Source organism: Pristis pectinata, chromosome 13 (assembly GCF_009764475.1).
Source record: "Pristis pectinata isolate sPriPec2 chromosome 13, sPriPec2.1.pri, whole genome shotgun sequence".
NCBI lineage: Eukaryota > Metazoa > Chordata > Chondrichthyes > Rhinopristiformes > Pristidae > Pristis > Pristis pectinata.
In genome coordinates this window covers 51,113,238-51,135,641 of record NC_067417.1, presented here as the reverse complement: position 1 = coordinate 51,135,641, position 22,404 = coordinate 51,113,238, and positions in this window count along the sequence as shown.

Here is a 22,404-nt window from a genome sequence, read left to right as displayed (position 1 = left end):
ATAGCATGGGCATGTTATTGATAATTAATCCGGTTCAGTAAACTCAACATAACCACGATGCAATTTACGATATTATGTAATTTGTTTGGATTATCGGCAGACAGTGCATTCAAGCGAGGAGGACTTTGACATACAGTTGAAAGGCTGCCACTTTAAATTCGTTTTCGTTGCTGGATTCATGTACATTTAGCATGTCTCTGAATCGAAAACGATTTTCCAGAAAAAAATCCTTTTCTTCTTTGCAATCTATCACCAGCTTTGGATTTACTGCTGTCTCAACAATGGGTCACCACTTACTTCTGTGCAAAACGTTCTAACTTGTTACTCAAACCTTCATTCCGTGAAATGCACATCGTGAAACATATTGGAAACGTTCGAAAAATTCCAGCACAGATGGATGTTGACGGAAGAATGATGTGTTTACATCTATTGAGGTTTTAGACTTATAAATTGGCGTTTTGAACATAATTCTCTGGAAATCTTTCCTCCCTGTCATAATTACAAGTTATATTACTATATTTCTTACCGAAAATATTCACAAACTACTTGGAAGTTACCTTCCACCAACATGTTTCTTTTCAGCTTTGATGTCTATGATGTTTTTACTCAGCAGCATGACTGGATATCGAAACGATGGAATTCATGAATGGACGTTCAACTCAATATTAGGGGGGTAATAAGATCTTTTATTTCCGCTTCTATGCTATTTTTTTTAAAAAAGACATACTTAATATTTCAACAATTAATCATGCTATTGAAATTGAAGCATTTGTCAATGCCGCGTTGACATTAGAACCATAGAACCATAGAAGAATACGGCACAGTCAACAGGCCATTCGACCCTTGTTGTCTGTGCCGAAATGTTATTCCGCTAGTCCCACTTCCCTGCACCCACTCCATAACCCTCCAGACCTCTCCCGTCCATATATTATCTGAATTATCTGCATTAAATTCCATCTGCTATTTTCTGGTTGGTTCAGATCCCTCTGCAAACTTCGAAATCCTTCCTCGCTGTCCACTACGCCTCCAAACGTGGTGTCACCAGCAAACTTGCTGATCCAATTTACCATATTATCATCTAGATCATTGATATAGACAACAAACAACAATGGCCACAGCACAGATCCCTGAGCCACACGACTGGTCACAGACCTCCAGTTTGAGAAATAATCATCCTCTACCGCTCTCTGTCTTCTGCCACTCAGCCAATTTCGAATCCAGTTTACAACCTTTCCATGGGTACCTAGTGACTGAACCTTATGAACTAACCTCCCACGTGGTACCTTGTCAAAGGCTTTACTAAAGTCCACGCAGACAACATCCACTGCCTTTCCTTCATCTACGTTTTTGATAACCTCCTCAAAAAATTCTACAAGATTCGTTAAAGACGATCTACCACGCAAAGGCCACGCTGACTATCCTTAATCAGCCCTTGGCTGTCCAAATACTTGTATTTCCGATCTCTCAGAACACATTCCGATAATTTACCTACTCCTGATGTCAGGCTCACTGGCCTGTAATTACCTGGTTTACTTTTAAAGCATTTTTTAAACAACAGAACAACATGAGCTACCCGCCAGTCCTCCCGCACGGCACCCGTGCCTAAGGACATTTTAAATATATCTGCCACGGCCTCTGAAATTTCTGACCCAGTCTCTCTCAAGGTCCTTGGAAATATCTTGACAGACCCGGGAGATTTATCTACCTTTATTCGCTGCAAAGTAGCGAGCACCTCCTCCTCTTTAATCTCTATATGTTCCATGACCCTACTGCTTGTTTCCCTTCATTCCATGTCCACGATGTCAGTTTCCTGAGTAAATACTGATGCAAAAATCTGTTTAATATCTCCCCCATACTCTGATGCTCCTCACATAGACGTCCACTCTGATCTTCTAGGGAATCAATTTTGTCCGTAACTCTTCATATACTTGTAGAAACGCTTTGGGTTTACCTTTACATTATCTACCAAAGCAGCTTCATGTCGTCGTTTTGCCTTCTGATTTCCTTTTTTAGTTTTTCGTACATTTTCTATACTCTTCAAGTACTTCATTTGTTCCCAGTTGCCCATACCTGCTATACACTTCTCTCTTTTTCTGAATTAGAGAACCAATATCTATTGAAAACCCAGGTTCCCTTTGCCTTTAATCCTGGCAGGAACATGCAAACTCTGGACTCTCAAAATTTCGCCTTTGAAGGCCTTCCACTTACTGAACACATCCTTGCCAGAAAACAACTTATCCCAATCCACCTTTCCTCGATCCTTTCTCAATACCACAAAATTGGCCTGTTTTCTGTGGAGTTTAAACATGAGCCATGCCCTCCTTGCCCTCGCTGTCCTCCTTGCTGCAGTACCGGGAACATGGTCGGGAAACCCTGCCTTGTGCTGCTGCTCTGGCAGGAGTGAATTTCCTCCTGGTGCTGCCTGGACAGGGTGCCTGTGAAGGCCGGCGTTGGGTGGTGTTTGGAGAATGGGTGCCCGATCACTGATGATTTGTTTCTCTCACGGCTACATCCTAAGGACTCACAGCGCCCGTTCTATATGTTGACAGCCGTCTGGATCCTGAAGTCTTTGTTTACCGTCTGCTTGAGATATTGGTAGAGGCCGGGATCTTCTTTCTTTTTCCTGCTGATGTTCTGGTTGGAGAAGGTATCGCAGTCCAGCAAAACAAATGGGATTACACATCTTTCATCACATCCAACATTATGTGATGCCAGTTCATTGAATACGGGGAGATGGAAGCACACAGTGCAATGAAGTCTTTAAGAATGGGCTGCACTTCCCACGCTGTTCCAGTTACAGCCCTGAAAACACCGTCTTCCCGCCATGCATTACACCGTACCTTACAGGCTTCCCCTGCATACGGAACCGTGGGGCAGGTCAATGCTGTATTGGCCCCAGTTTTTTTCTGTGCAGCTGCCCGGCACAGCGCGCACAGCCCGACGTGACATCAGTTGTTCGCGCTTGTATCCTGACATATCGTTTCTTGTCACGACAGCACACACGCAGACAGGGCAAAATTCCGACAGCTACACCGACAATAACGCATCTCTCTGAATATTATTCTGCAATGACGAAATTTAAGCCCTGATTGCGTTTTCACCGTCTTTCCTGGGAATGCAACCAGAGCATTGAGACAGTTTCCAGTGTGTTGCTTTCATGTGTGAATTGAGTGTTACCTTTACGTACATATGACATTCCTCACGCTGTTTACATTTGTTATCGTCCCTGCAGCGAATCAGCATACGCCACCTTGTCGCTAGCAACAGTTCGTTCTATCTGTCAGAGTATGGGTAAGTATTAATTTAATTCTATGAGCGTATAAAAATTGACGAAGACATTATTGATTCCATAAAACTGAAGAAGTATGCTATCATTTTATTCGTGGTTCTATATAATACTACATTTTGATGAAAAAAACACAAAGTCCATTTTTCACGAAGCTTTGCAACGATACGATTTCTAAAAACAAACAAAGCACTACAAATGGGCTCTTGACACTGCAACACGCACCGTAGTTAGGGTCACCGCCAGTAACCCATCTTTCTAAATATTGATAAATCAACGATCCCATTTTAGCCCTGATTTTATGTTCGCTTTCTTTATTGGGAATTGATCATGAGCACAAAGGGTGGTAACAGTGTATCGCCTACATGTGTGAATCGAGTGTTAACTTTGCATATTCAGGACGTTCTTCACGCTGTTTGTGTTTCTTATCCTCCCTGCTGTGCATCAGTTCCAGATAGGCGTATGTTTCGTTTTGGCCAGTGACGGTTTATTCGAACTGTGAGTGTATTAGGAAACTCCGTTCAGTTGTTTTGGTTTTTATGTGTCCCAATAACAGAAGAAATATTGTCCTATTTTTACGGCTAACTCGATAGAATCCAAAGTCTGTGCTGCTTCTTCATGTGATTGCTGAAAAAATGATTTGAACATTCACAATGTCGATTTGAATGTGGAACTGAAGCTTTGCAGCAATACATTTTTAAAGCACGTCTGTGCAATGAAAACAGTTTTAAAGAAGATAAAACATATGCATACATAAAAGTGTTGGCAGACCTTTTTCGAATCCCCTTCAAAAACCTTTGAATATAGAGGAGTTGAGCTGAGGACATAAGAATATGTTTTTTTATTAATGGAAGAAATATCAGTCCTGTTTTTTTTCTTTGAATATTTTGTATTGCTTTTTTAATATTATATATTTTTTTGGATTTCTGGGTTTTCTCTTCATATAATTACATTTCGTTTCTATTTTCTCCCCATCCTGTACCCTTAGTAAGAGTGCTGGAGGTCTGGACTACATATTTTACTCATTGTGAGTATAAATATTAACTGTTATTATTGGTTTCCCGACCCCTTTGTATCATATGTATAATCATTAATGTTATGTACGTCAATTTGAATTAACTTGAAACTCAATAAAAGGATTGAAAACAGATTTGATTTTAATTTCAGAAAGGGATACATGTCATGGAAGAAATTACGTATGAGTCGCTGAATGTTTACTATGCGATTATTAAGAATGCGTGTGCCTCTCGCCATGCCAGCTTTGTAATTTGAAAATATTAGTAAAATAGATGAATAAACGAAAAAAAATCAGCATCTGGAAACATAAGTAGATTTGATGATGCGTAAAATCATTTGATGAATAGAGTTCAGTGTTCTGTTTTTGTTATTTGAACACGATTGAAGGGGAAGGTCATTGTTGATTATTTCCGGGTTTACAGCACATCCTGGGAATTTTACAGAAGCAAGAAATGTTTAGAATAAACACTGTCATATGTGATTTTCAATTTTTTTTATTTTGACACTCGTAATCGGTAGGTCATTGGTGTATATTTCGACTTTGAGAGTATTGTATATGTTGCAAATTTTACAGGGCTAGGTGAACGTGGCCAGATGTAGAGGTGTTTACTTTATGTGCAGAGCCATTATCATTTCGTAGAATTGACAAATTCAAGGGAGGGAAGTATTTTAAATTTACTCTACTGTCATCCTGATGTCCGATTTCTAAACGTCTCTTTGTGGCTGATGGAAATAAAATTACAGTGAATGGTGAGGGAAAGGTTGATCTATTGGTACAACAACAATCCAAAGGAATGAATATGATTTGGTCAGTTTCTTTACAATAAAACCTTGTGTTTTTCAATAAACTTCAGGAAGGTTCAATGAAGAACATATAGAACATAGAACATAGAACAATTACAGCACAATTCAGGCCCTTTGTCCCACAAAGCTGCGCCGAACATGTTCCTACCAATGGAATTACTAGGCTTACTCATAGCCCTCCATTCTACTCAGCTCCATGTACCCATCCAACAGTCTCTTGAAAGACCCTATTGTATAAGCCTCCACTACCGTTTCCGGCAGCCGATTCCACGCACTCACCACTCTCTGAGTAAAAGAACTTACCCCTGACATCTCATCGATATCTACTCCCCAGCACCTTGAACCTGTGCTTTCTTGAGGCCACTAAATAAGCCCTGGGGAAAAGCCTCTGACTATCAACCCTATCAATAGGTCTCATCACGTTATACACCTCAGTCAGGTCCCCCCACATCCTCCGCCTCTCCAAGGAGAAAAGGCTGAGTTCCCTCAATCTTCTTTCATAAGGCATGCTCCTCATTCCAGGCAGCATCCTTGTAAATCTCCTCTGCACCCTCTCTATGGCTTCCACATCATTCCTGTGGTGAGGCGACCAGAACTGAGCATAATACTCCAAGTGGGGTCTGACCAAGCTGCAACAATATCTCACGGCTCCTAAATTCCATTCCCTGATTGATGAAGGACTATACGCCATATGCCTTCTTAACCATAGAGTCAATCTGCGGCGCCACTTTGAGAGTTCTATGGACTCGGACCCCAAGATCACTCTGATCCTCCACACTGCCACGAGTCCTACCATTAAGACTATATTCCGCCAACATATTTGACCTACCAAAATGAACCACTTCACACTTATCTGGGTTGAACTGCATCTGGCACTTCTCAGCTCAACTCTGCATCCTATCTATATCCATCTGTATCCTCTGACAGCCCTCCAAACTATCCACAACACCCCCAACCTTCGTGTCATCCGCAAACTTACTAACCCACCCCCCCTCCATTTCCTCATCCATGTCATTTATAAAAATCACTAATAGTTAAGTGTCCCATAACAGATCCTTAGGTACCCCACTGGTCACCGACCTCTACTCAGAATACAACTTTTCGACAACCACTCTTTGTCTTCTGTGGGTCAGCCAGTTCGGATCCACACTGCAATGTCCCCTTGGATGCCATATCTCCTCACCTTCTCCATAAGCCTCGCATGGCGTACCTTATCAAACACTTTGCTGAAATCCATATACACTAGATCTACTGTTCTCCCTTCATCGATGTGCTCAGTCACATCCTGATATAGATTTAAATATTTTCTTCTCAAGCATTAATTTATTGATTTACTTAGCGGTTGGGCTGCCAAAAATGTCATTTCTAAGCATTAGTGATGTGCACATCTGCGTATAATGGATTACTCAACTGTAATACAACAAAGGGTTTCAAATGCGATGTTTGAAATAATGAATCGAGAATATCGAAGTGGGTCATTTCTTTGCGAATAATTACTTTGACACTCAAAGTGGTGAACAGTTGATATACCGTCACATATCCCACACCTCCAGCAATAAATGCAACGATGCAAGAAGCTGTTGAAGGATAAACCAACAAAATATCGAATTAACATGCGCAATTTTTCAAATATATGTCACTGGGAGGCAACAATAACTCATTTTTATTTTCTCCGTATTCTGCCAATTCCTATGAAATAGACATGAAGTGTACACGAGAGGACAGAGTTTAGGGAACAGGAGTTGCGCCATAACCTGGTAAAGGAAGACATGGAAGATGAAACATGCAAACACATGGAAAATGGAACATGGAAAAAGAACACATGTCAGTGTGTGTACGTGTTAGTGTTTGATTTGCTGTAAAACATGGAGAGTAACACAGCACAAAATTCCCTTTCATTCTTCTGGCGACATTAAGCATTGAGAAGAGAATTCGTGTGGTAGCACATTATGGGATATCAATAACTTTGGCTTTGGAAATTTACTCTCATTTCGTCTCATTTACAGTGATAAACATTAATTTGGGATATATTATAACTGAATAAAATGTTGCTGGAATTTCTTTTTAAAACAATTTTTCACAGATGTTCTTCCAACAAGTGAGGGCCCTGTGAATTGCGTTCCTTCTTCGGCACGTTTACGAGAGATTTCCAATGTATCTCTGGCAGCCTTTCTTTGTCCTTATGTTGATTTCTGGCGTTATATTCCCCAGGCGGTATATAACCCACACTTTCAAACCACTCCCAATCAAGTATCCGACATTGGGCAAGGAACCTTCCTTCGTGAACCTAAAATGTTTTGTCAGCTTCTATGAAAGTTGGAAGCATTGTTGATATGGGTCACGATTGGGGCTTTTGCCACCGTTCAATCTACTTCACATTTGAACCAAGCGATCAACAGAGCGGAGACCTTTGCCCAGTCGATGGAAGCTGGAGGAAAACTTGCCTTTGCCCATAATATGGGAATCGGCAAATGGTGTCACTAAATACTCCCCACTTATATCGGTATTCGTCTGTTTTAATCGCTGAAACCTCGATTATAAAGCGCCTGTGGTATATTACCTTGACCACCAAAAGTGTAGTGGACACTTGCTGGAGTAAAGTTGGAAATATGATGTATTTGACACGTGTAAACCGTGCCGTCCTCGACTGGCTGTGTCTCCTGCAAGGAGTTGACAACCTCGTAGAATCCCTAGGTGTTTGACGTTTGTTCAGTTCTAGAACCATTCAAGAATTCTGCACCATTTTTATACCAGGAAATCTTGTATTCTTTCGGATAAAAAGGAGCTGTTCTGCAACGGAGTCTCAGATCATGCGGACACAATCTTTAGAGGAGCGGGACGAGCTAAATGGAAAAAAAGATAAAAAAATAACTTGACTAAAACTAAACAGAAAACTGCACTCTCTCTGTGCTTAGATTTTATAAAATAATACTCAGCTGCTTCGATCATTGCATTTTTCTACCATTTTTTTGAAACCCTGACTGGAGAACAAAATGAAACTGCACTTGGTGGTAATTGGCTGCCCTCCCCTCCGTTTGCTGGTCGGTCAGATTTGTATTCAGTAAAAATGAATTACGTTGTTGTCTGAATTATCAAAACTTGTATCTGTTTCCATATAATGAGCTTATTACGATCTAACCTTATATAATATTGAAAATAACCCGAAGATTGCACATTGCTTCATTCTGTCTTCAAAAACTAAAGTTACTCATCAGTTGGAATCCCAGAATTCACCAATCCCTACAATCATACCAGCAAATCCCATTGCTCGGATTGCCACATTACGTACAGGAAAATACGCATCTTTTAAGCAGGTTGCTTCTGCTCGGTTGGAAATTTTCACTCTTGTGCTCACTTGTACTTCTGCATTGAGAAACTTTGCTAAGGACAATTTTAATTCAGGCAGCAATAAAGTATTTCACGTTTCTAGTTATAACTTCGCTCACCATGTACAGCAATTTTCTCTTTAAATCCCCTTCCAAACGTCCCATTCTCATATCTGACTTCACAGTAATAAATTCCGGCGTCTGATTAGATCCCATTCAGGAAATGAAGGTAGGTGCCACTTGTCAATCTTCTGAACACTTTCCTGCTGTCTTAGTTCCGAGAGATCTCACTTCCATCTCTCCACCAGGAAATCCTCATTTTTGATAGATCGGCATTGACTCGGATTGGGCATCGGCAAGTAATTTGGGCACCTCTCTGCACCGTCCTCTATACAACATCTGGAGTCGCCTTGCCCAGGTACACAGGAACTGTCAATAAACGATGCATAGTCGGGTTCAGTGATTTATTAGATGGAGAGGGTTATCTGCACTTCTTCAGCAACAGTTTTTTTTCCAAAGGTACGTAACTGGTCGTTCATCAAATGATTTACTCTCGCGGAGAATGAATGCGCATATGGACCTAACGCGGGAAAATGGTAGATGGGAAAATATCGATATGGACATGGTGGCCGATAGACTCTTTTCTGCTCTGTACAACTCCATGATTATGACAATATGATTTCTAACCTGAGCAAAGAGAACACAAGAGAAGAATGAAACTGAAACAAAATAGAAAGCAAATTTTAAGGGACATCGTTGTCAAGAACAGCAATCAATTAACAATGGAAAGTAAAGTTTACCTGCGTGCAGGTAACCGAGAGAGTACACGCATAAAAGCAATACGACCATAGACATACCAGCAGTGAAAATTAGGTTCATCTGTTGTTATTGTAAAAGGAAATGTTGAAATATGTCACATAACCGCTGTGCATCTCATATAATCTTACGCGTATAGGTGAGGTACATAACTTTTGACTGCTTGCGTAAGGAGGAACAAGTGACCTGTAGAATAGGGAGGAACGTGTGGGTTGAGTAAGATCTGACTGGAAGTAGAAGGATTTGTGAGTCGGTGGGCGCAGCGATACGAAATATAGAGAGCTGAATGGACTCACAAATCCAAATGTCTGCTATTTCCGTACGCCAGAAGTAACGAATATTCCGTCAAACAGGGCCATTAATGACATTAAAAGGATGGCTTGAATGTCTACGCTCCTATTCATTGAACAGTTTTATCGACGGGATATAGGCATATAGTTGGGCGGAACACAGACACAAGATGCAAATCTTCATTAGAAAACGCAGTTCTGAGAAATAAATATAGATGGAGTGATTGTATCGACATTCCAACACATGCATACGCAGCGCATATCAGCAATTTAGATGCATTTCCATATTCGCTTGCTCCTTTCCCTATCATTGCTTTAAGATATAATGTATTTACCACGTCATCCTTCTTTCCTGCTACCTGAACTAAGTTTGATTCAAACTTTTCGTTATGTTGTTGAAATGTAATGGAATTGGAGCCCAGTCACTCTTTCCATTGGTGCTATATTAACTGCTGGGTTTTCCTTTTTTTTTGTATTTTATGTTTTTATTTCAGTATTACAGATTCTGCAATTTTTACTTAAACTCTGATGCACAGTCTGGTTTATTTTGTCATTGCCTGCGTGAGTTGCTAATCTTTTTGACGTTTACGTGTTAAGATATCTGAGTTTGGTTGCCAAATTAAATCAACTGGAAGTAGCATCGGACAAAAGAGTGTTACCATTCTTCTTCTAGGGTCCTCACTGAAATGTTTGAATTCATTTTGAACCTGAACAAGACGTGTTGCACAAGAGGGGACCGAGATGCATGTCCCCGAAGTTCGTCTAAAATGAGTGTAATCTGGCACCCATCGAGTATACGCCCTTTAATTTTGCAGCCACTCGCAAGTTTGGCTTGTTTTCTGAATGATAAGAATGACTGGGTGGCACGCGAATGTGAGATATTAAGTTTTATTTGGGTTTTGTTCATTTTAACATAACTACAGATGAATATTTGCGAATATAATGTCAGGTATTGCTTCAAGCCCCAGAAGTTTGGTTTAGATTTATTTTATCTCCAGTGTCAGGAATTCATCAGTGAACGTTCACAGAGGAATTCTTGAGGATCCCACATTTTATTGAAGTGAGAAATAAATATATCATAAACAGAGCCCTGGTGAATTTACACTTTCTATCAGTTGAGATACATGTCGTGCACTCTCTTTGTTTTATCATTGTATTTGTACGAACCTTTTTCCTGCAATGGAAACTTTAATAAAAATGATAATCACAGTATCTTCATTTGGTAGAATAAACAAGAACGTCATTCTCCTGCAGGCATAGCGAAATTTTGTGCTGAATGACTCTGACTCGATGAAATGTGGAATGTATATCTTTACAATCAGCATAACGTAGCGTACAGTACATATTACTCTTGTAGATTGACATAATGATTTACAAAGCGGATCCTGGAAAATAAATAAGAATTTAACACGTCGAATGTGAACGGAATCCATATGCAAGAATATCTAAAACTTGTAATGTTTACCAACCATCTATTTTTAATGAGAAGGCAGAGAAACGATAATGGAAGGGCGCTCCATATTCTTTGCGTAATTCCATATCACTGGATTTTCCGCCGAACGTCTACCAAAGCAATGCAATTCAGAAGTGCTTGGTCTCAATCCCGTTTTCTGTTTCACCCTTGGACCTCCTGAAACAAATCGCAAAGTTCCATTATTCGCGTTCCCAGATCCATTCTCGCAGCAATAATTACTGGGAAATTACAGGGAATTTCAAAAAAGAAATCATATTCTTCGAACGTATGACAAACATGAAGAAACGATATTCAGTTTTCAATAATAATCAAAACGTGATTCTATTTGAGGTATTCTGTGCTTCCAGTTAATCCCACAATCCCTTTCAATGAGTGGCAGTCAGGATTTCAGGCCGAAGTCAGGAACACGCGATGCAAGAAATCCGCTCTGCGGGATGGCGGCAGAGGGTCCCTGACCTGCGCGTTCTGGCAGCTGCCACAGCTGCTTGACAGCTTCCATGTTGACTCTGACTCATTTCACGGGCTTTCTTCAACAACCTTACCATGTTTTCCGTACCTATTGGCCACGGAAAACAATAATAATCCGTAATTTTAGAAAAGATCGGCATTTATAAATTGGTGTGTGCTGTTCCATCCCAGAGGGGGATTGTCCGATCTCCCTTGGGGTGAAAGCCGAAAGCCATTAAATTGCGTGAGTTCTACAGCCCGATAATACTGATGCTGTTCAACTTGATCATTTATTCAGTTGAGCTGTAACCTCATTTATCCTAATACTCCGCCGATCTCCCTGAGCCTGACAACGAGATTAAACTAAATATTATTAAAATAAAGACCCTCACCACACACTGGGACAACTGTGCTGTAAGTTGGCATTGTATTATGCGTTACAGGCTTTGAAGTGATAAGAGATAAGTTAATTTGAACTGGCATAGCAAGGTAGTTTTGAACGACATGCACAGCTGTTTATGTTGATGGCAACATGCCTTTGGGAGAACAATGATAGTTTGGAGGAACATTAATGCAGGTCTATGTCGGAAACTTCGAGACACTCTGCACAACTCCCGGTCTTCCAGTACACAGCCAGCAGAATGCGTTGAAAGTGGCAAATCAATGTGTCATGAGGAAAATAAAAACTTGTTGTACCGTCCTGCAGCCACCAGCTGTCGATATAGATCGCCTGTGCTCTCCGTCGGCCTGGAATGGCTCCGGCAGCAGAAAGGTTCGCGGAATCATACTCGGCACCCAAGGAGCAGTGCACGAAGGTGGCACGTCCTGAACAATGGACAGCCTTCATGTATCATATTCCTAGGTTCCGCGCAGGAATATATGGAATATCTTTGACAGCTCTCGTTTTAGAAGGTTTTGAACAGTTTTAATTGTTAGAGGCAAGGAGAAGATATTCTGATAGATAGAAAATCAACCATTTTAGAATTAATACAACGTACTAATTCACTTATACATAAGTTGAAGCGTTGGAATAAATCGAATCAACTTAAACTTAAACTTTTCTGCAGGAGTCTCCAACCCCGCCCCCGTCTTCTCTGGTAGATAGCAGTGCAGCAAAGGAGCGGTTGCTTCGGCCGAACCAATTAAATTGGTAATCAAATGCCCAACTAAACTAATCCTTCCTTCCTACACAATGTCGATATCCTTCCATTTACCCCACATTCATGTGCCATCTTCCGCCACTGTCATATTTTCCCCCCACCACACCAGGCGGCTTTTTCCACGCACCCATCACATCTCCTTTGAACTTAATGGCTCTCACCTTCAATGCATGCCCTCTGGCTTTAGACATTGCACCCTTGGGAAAAAGCTACTGGCTCTCTGCTCTATCTGTGCCTGTCATAGTCTTATCAACCGCTATCAGATCTCCCCTCAGCCTCCGTCGCTCCAAAGAGAGCAACCCAAGTTTGACCAACCCGTCCCACATAGCAGATGCCCTCTTATTCGAGCAGCATCCTGGTAAATCCCTTCAGTACTTTCTCCAAAGCCACAAGATCCTTCCATTCATGGGGCGACCAGAACTCAATGTAATACTCCAGGTGCGACTGAACTAATGTTTTATAAAACTGCAGCATAACTTCCTGACTCTTGAACTCAATGCCTCGACTGATGAAGGCAAGCATGCCATATGCCTTCTTTACCACCCTATCAACGTGTGCAACCACGTTCAGGGAGAAATGAACTTGTGTAACAAGATCCTTCTGAATATCAACACTGTTTAGGGTCTTCCCATTAACGGTGTACTGTCTCTTTACGTTTAATCTCCCAAGATGCAGCACATTACATTTGGCCGCATTGGTCTGGATCTGCCATTTCTCCGCCCATATTTGCAATTAGTCTATATCCTACTGTAAAATTTGCCAGTCTTCTACGCTATCCACAGCACCACCGACCTTCGTATCATGCACACATTTACGAAACCACCCATGTACATTTTCAACCAGGTCATTTATATACGTCACAAACATCAGAGGTCCCAGTACTGATCCCTGAGGAACACCACCAGTTGCAGACCTCCAGCTGGAATAGGTCAGATCGACCATAGCTCTCTGTCTTCTGCGGGCAAGCTAGTTCAGAATCCTAACGGCCAATTCACCGTGGATCACATGCATCTGAATGATCTGAAGGAGGCTCTCATGAGGAACCTGGTCAGAAGCCTTACTAAAATCCATGTAGATGACATCCACCATTATTTCCTAATTTAAATGAATGCAATGTGATTATGGGTGCAGATTTGAACTGCTGTCCAAACCCTTCGATGGATAGATCTGTGTCAAATCCTACACTTCCAAACAAATACGCTGTCTTTCTTAATTGTTTTTCAGCTGAATCTGCAATTTTAGATGTTTGGAGATTTCTACACCCATTTGATAAAGAATGTTCATTCTTTTCTCATGTCTGCCATAAATACTCGAGGATTGATTATGTTTTTATTGATACTGGGCTCGCTCCACTTACTATGGACTGCAAATACGATGTAATTGCCATTTACGATCATGCAGCATTGAGATTATCAATTAAATTATCAGACCTATCCTTTGATGTTAGACAATGGCGACTTAACCCTTCGCTATTACAAGAATTAGATTTCGTCCAATTTATTAAAGAACAGATTTCAGTTTTCTTTCTAACTAATTTTACGGAAGAAATCTTCAGTGGAATAATATGGGATATTTTCAAGGCATGTATCCGTGGTCAAATTATTTCATATTCCGCTTGATTGAAAAAACGAACTAATAACGAAATACGTATATTGGCGGACAGGATTAAAGAAATCGATAAAACATATTCTGTTACTCCTGATCTGGAGCTTTTTAAAAAGAGAACAGATCTCCAACTACAACATAGTTTATTATTAACAACTTCAATTGAAAATCTACTACTTAAAAACAAAAGTCAATTTTATGTACATGGTGATAAATCTGGTACATTATTGGACAACCAATTGAAAGCTACTATATCTAAACGTCAGATTAATAAAATTCGCAAACCAGATGGTATCTACACGATAAATCAAGTTCAAATTAACAAATCATTTCAAGAATTTTCTTATTCTTTATACCAATCAGAAACCCCTGAAGATCCCACTTTAATACATGAATTTTTAAGAGATTTGAAGACTCTCCAATTATCTTTAAATGAAAGCTTTACATTAGATGCTCCAATTTCGCTGCAAGAAATAAAGAAAGTAATATTTTCAATGAATTCGGGTAAAGCACTCGGCCTTGACGGGTATACAGCTGAATTTCTTTAAATCCTTTTCTGATATTCTTGTTCCCTGATTTGCCAAAATTTTTAAAGATGCCCTATCAGTGGGTAAACTACCACAATCATTTTATGAAACAACTGTTTATTTAATTTTTAAGAAGGATAAAGATCCCACTGATTGTGTATCTTATAGACCTATTTCTTTATTAAGTGTAGCTTCCAAAATATTTTCCAAAATACTGGCCTTCAGATTGGAAAAGGTTCTTCCACAAATTATCACTGAAGACCAGACAAGCTTTATTCAGAATTTTTATCTACATTTTAATATTAGGAGATTAATGAATATTATATATACCCCCCATCCCAAATTCCAGAATGTGTTGTTTCACTAGATGCTGAAAACGCGTTTGACAGTGCCGAATGGGAATCTCTATTCAGTATGCTTCAATAATTTAATTTTAGTCTAAATTTATATCTGCGATTAAAATGATTTATTATGCACCTATGGCTTCAATACTTACTAATAATCAAAGGTCTCCTTTGTTCAGGCTTGTTCGAGGTACTAGACAAGTCTGCCCGTTAAGCCCTTTATGATATGATATTGCTTTTGAACCTTTGGCTATTGCACTTCGGGATTCTTACAATATATTTGATATTACTCGTGGACAGAAGATTCATAAGGTATCTCTTCACGCAGATGACCTGTTACTTTATATTTCTAATCCGGAGGAATCTATCCCCGCAGTACGATCACTATTAGATCACTTTAGTGTTTTTTTTTCCTTCTGACAAAAGATTAAATTTTAATGAGAGTGAACTTTATCTATTAAATATGGAAACTCCAAATTATATCCAATTACATTTTAGATCGATAACTGACTATTTTATATATTTAAGTGTTAAAATTACCAAGAGACATAATGACTTATTTAAAGCTAATCTACTAACTTTAATTGACCATGTTAAGCAATTATTTACTCAATTATTTACCCACTGTCTCTATCATTGGTAGGCCGAATTAATGCGTTTAAGATGAATATTTGATCAAAATATTTATACTTTTTCAGCCGATTCCAACTTTTGTCACGAAATCTTTTTTTGACACTATTGATTCTAAAAGTCTTTCATCTATTTGTCGGAATAAAAACCCAAGGTTAAGTAAGAAATAGTTACAAAAACTAGAAAAGGATTGTGGTTTGGCCTTGCCTGACTTTAGATTATATTATTGGGCAATCAATATTAGATATTTAATTTATTGGATACAAGATTCAGAGGCAATTCAACGTCCCAACTGGGTACACCTTGAGTCCCAGCCAGTACTTGAATTTTCATTAGTTTCTATATTACGAGCTCCACTCACATTTGCACTTTCCAAATTAAGTAAACATATGGTTAACCTAATTGATAAACATAAAATACGAATATGGTTTCAAATGCGTAATTTTTTTGGATTGAATAAATTTCATCTATCAAGTCCCATTCAATCTATTTTTTTCTTTCAACCATGCAGAATTGATACAGCGTTTTCCATTAGGAAAAGGAAGGGAATAGTATGATATTCGTGATTTATTCATTGTTAACTGTTTTCATCCTTTGAACAATTGTCTAACAAATACAATTTGCCTTAATCACACTTTTTCGATATTTGATGATTAGAAATCTTTTAAAAATTACTGTACCCTCTTTTCCCACACCTTACAAAACTGAAATAACCGACAAACATCGGTTTTATTCCTTGTCAGAAGGGCTTGATAGCAATAATCTATGATCTTATTATGAAAATTCGTTCAGAACCGCTGGACGGAATGAAGAATGGATGGGAAAGTGAAGTCCAGACATCTATCCCTGCAGAGACTTGGAAGAAAATTCTTCATTTAGTTCATAAATCTTCAATGTATGCCAGGCACTCTTTGATACAGTTTAAGGTAGTTCACAGAACCCATATGTCAAAAGATAAGCCAGCTCGTTTTTATCAACATGGAAATCGTATATGTGACAGATGTAAACTGAATGTGGCTTCTTTGACATGTATGTTTTTGTCCTGTCCTCTTTTGGAAAACTATTGGAAAGATATTTTTAACATTATTTCAAACGTACTGAAGATTGATTTACAACCTCATCCTACACTGCAATTTTTGGATTACCTAGGATAGAGTCTGGCCATATATCTGCTTCCGCTAACCGTATGATTGCCTTTGTTACTGTAATGGCCAAACGATCCATTTTGCTTAAATGGAAGGATCCAATATACCCTACTACTTTCCAATGGCTTTCTCAAACTATATCATGTTTAAACTTGGAAAACACTAGTAGTGGTACTGTCGATTCTTCACTTAAATTTAAAGAAGTTTGGAATCCATTTATTCAATATTTTCGCATGATAAAGATCCCCTTGTAATAATCTTTCAACTTAGAGGAATGAAGTAGACAACATAATATTGCTCTGTTTCTACTGAGAAATTTTAGTACAGTTGTTTTTCCTTTTGATTTTTTGATTTTTTTTCTTTTTTTTCGCTTAGTTTGGTTTGATATACTGTTTATAAATGTTCCTATTGTTTTGTGGATTTTTTTACTTTCCTTTATATTTTATAATAAATCTTTTTCTTTCCTTTCTTTTATATTATATTCATTCACTAAAAGATCGTTGGATCTATAGATCTTTTTATATACTTTATTGTTCTTTATGATTATCCATGCCACGATTTTTCTTCCGATCTCTTTGTATTACATGTACACACATTGATGTTATATATTAATCTGTGTTAATTTGAAAACTAATAAAAAGATTGAAAAAGAAAGAAAGAAATATTCACCGCTCTCCCTTCATCGATCACCCTCGTCACCTCGTCAAAAAAACTCAAAAAAGTTTGTAAGGCATGACTTGCTCCGAACAGTGCCATGCTGAATGTCCGCATTGAAGCCATGGTTTCCCAAATGCTCATAAATCCTATCCCTCAGAATCGTCACCATAACTTCCTTACCACTGACGTGAGACCCACCCTTCGATAGTTTCCAGTATTACCCTGCTTCTTTTTTTGAATAATGGAACAAAACTAGCAAGGCGACACTCCTCCCGGACCTTGCCTGTGGCTTGAGAGGACACGAAGATATTGCTCATGGCAACAGCAATCTCACCTTTTGCCTAGCTCAATAACCTGGAGTATATCCCATCAGTCCCTCGAGGCCTATCCAGCTTAATATTCTTTCAGACGACCTTTGCCTTGACATGAGTTAGCATACTAGCAATCTCGGCATCGATCCTCCACGTCCTTCCCCTTGGCAGAAATTGATGCAAAGTACTTAATTATGATCCCACCCGTATCCTCCGTTTCCAATCACAGGTTGCCTCCTTTAAACTTGAGTGGTCCTGCCATCTCCCTGGTTATATCTTGCTCTTGATGTATGTATGGAATTCCACAGGATTCTCTTGAATCCTCTTTGACATGGACTTTTCATGGCACCTACTGGCTTTCCTAACTCACCCCGTGAGCTTTTTTTTAGGCTTCGTAACAGTCCTCAAGTATTCCGTTTGATCCTAGTTTCCTATGCTTTACATACGTTTCCATTTTTCTTGACTAAATTCACCATCTCCTTTGACATCCACAGTTCCCCTACTTTGCCAACCTTGTCCTTCCTTCTCACTGGAGCATGCCTGTCCTGTATTCTGTGCAGATGGTCTTTAAATACCTTCCATATATCAGATATGGATTCAAGTACTAAATGGTAGAAACCAGCGAGGAGCTGCAACTGCTGCAGTAGCCTCTGTTCTTTTCTTTAAGATGTCGAGTTCCTTTAGTCTCTTTCTTGTTAATACATTACTTATTGGTTCTTTACATCAGCATTAACCTTGTTCTCGCATTCACACTACAGTGCTCACTCTATTGCAAATTGAACGCAAGAGAAACACTCTGGTTTTAAAGATCTCCAGCAAATGTCAAACAATAGACTTGTTTTTTTTTTGCTCGTGGCTGTTGTCGGCTGCAAGGCCCCAGTGTTCGTTCCTTTGGAAATTCTGGCACCTGTTTCTGAGGTTGTAAACAGACTTTGTCTTTAAGAGACCATTAATTGCGTCATTGACCAGCAGCAAGATGTAGCAGAGCAGTTGAACGGCACGTTGCAGTGTCGAAAAAGCAGAAAGGGATCGATTTTTGCTGATACCACACAGAGGTTCCTTTTGCATAATATATTATAACGCAGTAAGACTATTTTGTGAGCACGGTGTCAATTAGTGACTGCAACTTCTCAGAGGGCATGAAAACTTTTCAAAACGTTTTCGAGACCAAGCAGTCCAAATGCAAAGTTCCCTGAAACGGGCGATGCAAATTGATGGTGTTCTGTCGAAGGCATATGGCATGCATGCCTTCAGAGGACGGGGCACAGAATACAAGATTTGGATCGCCATGCAGCAACTTTACAAAACTCCAGTTGAGTCAGATATTGAGAATTAGAGTAGGTGTTATTCTGGTCGCCACATGCCAGGAAGGATGTAATTGCGCTGGAAAGTATGCAGAGTAAATTTAGCAGGATGCTTCGTGGACTGGACAACTTTAATTATAGGAAGAGATCAGGTAGTCTGGCTTACTTATCCTGCAATGAAGGAGGGAAAATCAAGGATGCAATTATATGACATTATGAGAGGTATAGATGGGGTGATGGTGAATATTTTCCCATGGTGGGTGTATAGAAACAAGAGATCGTAGATTATAGGTGGGAAGAAGGTGCATTAAAGGGGATCTGAGTTGTAACTTTATTGCATAGAGTATGTTTTATACCTGGAGTGCACTGCCAGTGGAGGAAGTGATGAATTCAGGCACATTATCTACGTATCAAAGGGAGATAAGGAAGCTGTTAGTTTTGCAAGGCATGGAAGAATACAGTCTATATTTGTGCAAATGGGGTTACTGCCGAAAGGCGACAAGTTCGACATTGACATGGTTGGCCGAATGGAGCATTTCTCTGTTATGACTGACGGGTAAGAAAACTTCTGAAGTGTTCATGAGAAAATTTAGTCAAGATATTTAAGGTAAATGAAATTGCCAAAACTCGGAGGGTCAAAGGGTCTTTGAGTAATACAGCATGGAAACAAGCTGGTCGGCCCAACTCGTCCATGCAAAACAAGATGCCATGTGAGCTGCTCCGATTTTCTCACATTTAGCCCAATTCCTCTAAACATTTCCTATCCATGTACCTGTCCAAATATCTTTTAAATTTGTTGCTGTACCTGCATCAACTACTTCCGCTGACAGCTCGTTCCATGTTCTCAGCACTGGCTCTGTGAATAAGTACCCCCTCAGGTCCCTTTTAAATCGTTCCCCTCTCACATTAATACAATGCGTTTTTATTATTGATTCCACTTGCCTGGGGGAAATACTGTGTGCATTCACATTATCTTTGTCCCTCGTGATTTCATACACTTCCAAAAGGTCTCAGATGCCCCAAGGGATAAATTCGTGATCTTCCCAAATTCTCCCTGCACAACTCAGGCCCTCGAGTCCTGGCAAGATTCGAGTTAATTTTCTTTGCACTCTGTGCTGCCTAATTAGTCAGTGGATTGAATATACATGTTGGAATATGATGTTGCAGTTGTAAGAGACGTAGGTGATGTCGCATTTGTTTTTTTGTGTTCAGATTTGGTCAGGTATAGGAAATATACAACTCAGTTGGCAGGTGTTCAGAGCAGATTCAGGGGGATATTGAGTGGAGTCGAAGGGCTGTGTGATCGAGAGAGGCTGAGAAGGTTTGTTCCTTCATACTGGAGTGCAGGTGAATGAGGGGTGATCTTATCAAGGTCGGAAATGAGGGGCACAGTCTTTCCCCCGGTGTTGGAGAATCAATAACTGGAGGTCATAGGTTTGAGGTGAGAGGGTAAAGCTTTAATAGGAACCTAAGGGCAAACTTTTCAGCCAGCGCGTGGTCAACAAATGAAACAGTTACATAAACAACATTTAAATCGCACTTTGTCAGGTGCATGGACAGGGAAGTTTTAGCAGGTTAATGACCAAAATTGGGCAAATGGGCAGAGGTTAGTTCGGAATCTTAATCGTCATGGACCAGTTCGCCCTATGGGCCCGTTTCTGTGCTGTGTGGCTCTCTGACTCTATGACTCGATCAGTATAAGAAGATGTAGGAAAGAGGTGGAGAGAGAGCTGCAAGGCGATAGGTGGATCTAAATGACCGGGCGATCGTCAGATATCGGAGGAGGGAGTGTAGGAATGATTCAGCAGCTGCGATGTGACAGGTGGAAGAGACAAATGGCTGAAATTGATATAAACTGATTGAATCTGGTAAGGGAGGAAAGTTGGGAGGGGAAGCAGTGGGAGCAGTGAGGATGATGGGCACATGTAGGGGGTGTAGAAGGGGAAAGAGATCTGGACATGGGGGCCATCTGGATCAAGTGGAGATTGAAAAGAGAAAGTGGAAAGAGAGTGAGCATTGACCGGAAGTTGGAGAATTAAATGTTCTTGTCGCCAGGTTGCAGACTACCCATTCGGCATATGATATGCACTTCCACGAAGTGTGTCATGCTTCAACTTGGCAGCACAGGAAGCAAAGGACAGTCATGTCGGTGTGAGATCGGGAAGGAGAATTAAAATAGCTGGCAACCGAGAGATACAGATGACCACGGGGAACAGAACCAAAATTTTCAGAGAAGCTGTGGACGAATCTGCATCCGTTTCACCGACGTAACGAACTCATGTTCTCACCCACAGTCATTAACACTCTCCTGATTCATTCATCCTCCCACGACACCAGCAATAGCTTAGGGTGGCCATTTAACTGAACTGCAGGCACGTGTTTGGGATGTTGGAAGAAATGGGAGGTCTACGGTGTCAGATGAGAACTTAAACCTCCTCGCAGACAAAATGGAACACGATACGCTGCAGCTTGAGTCAGCTGCACCACCTGCAGCGACAGAGTGGCTACAATACTTCAGCACAACATACACATTTGAGCTTCTGATGATGAAGTCATAACACATCCCCGAATTAGTGGTAATAGTTAGAGAAAAATCTGAAGTTCATGAAAACTGTACAGAGCGTCTAAACCTGAGTAATACACGATGAATATATTCCCAAACTGATGAAACTCTAAGTCACATTATATCTGAAATTATATTGCAACAGCTTGGGAATGTATTCCTTCCGCACTCCTCCAGCATTATTTCAAGATGTTCATTTCACGTATAAACTGATTTGTTTCATCCATCAGAATTACATCCTCAATATTCTGAAAACCGAGGAAGCCTTCCTATTTTACATGCAATCCATTTCTTTTGTATTGTCCCCGTTTATTTGACCCTAACTCACGTCACTAACACGAGAAGAATAAGACATTATTTATTGGATATTAGTCATGCGCATTTGGAAACTACAGAACAGTAAATGGAGATGAAACAATTCTTATACCAAAATTGTACAATGATAGCGAAGATGTAAATCAAATATTAATATCATGTCAAATATTTAATCAAAATGAAATGAATAATCGACTTTTGCCCGTGGGGGAAAAAAAAAGACTACGGCTCCTTCCTACGAATTTTAGTTACTGGTTCTCCCATTCATTCCGCTGTTTATCAGACATTTCGTAGTGTTGAGGTTTCAACTTCTTTTGGAAGCTATGGCTTTCAACGCAGCGTACGTCGTTTTGCTGCCAGCGATAGTTTCTTTTCGCAATGTG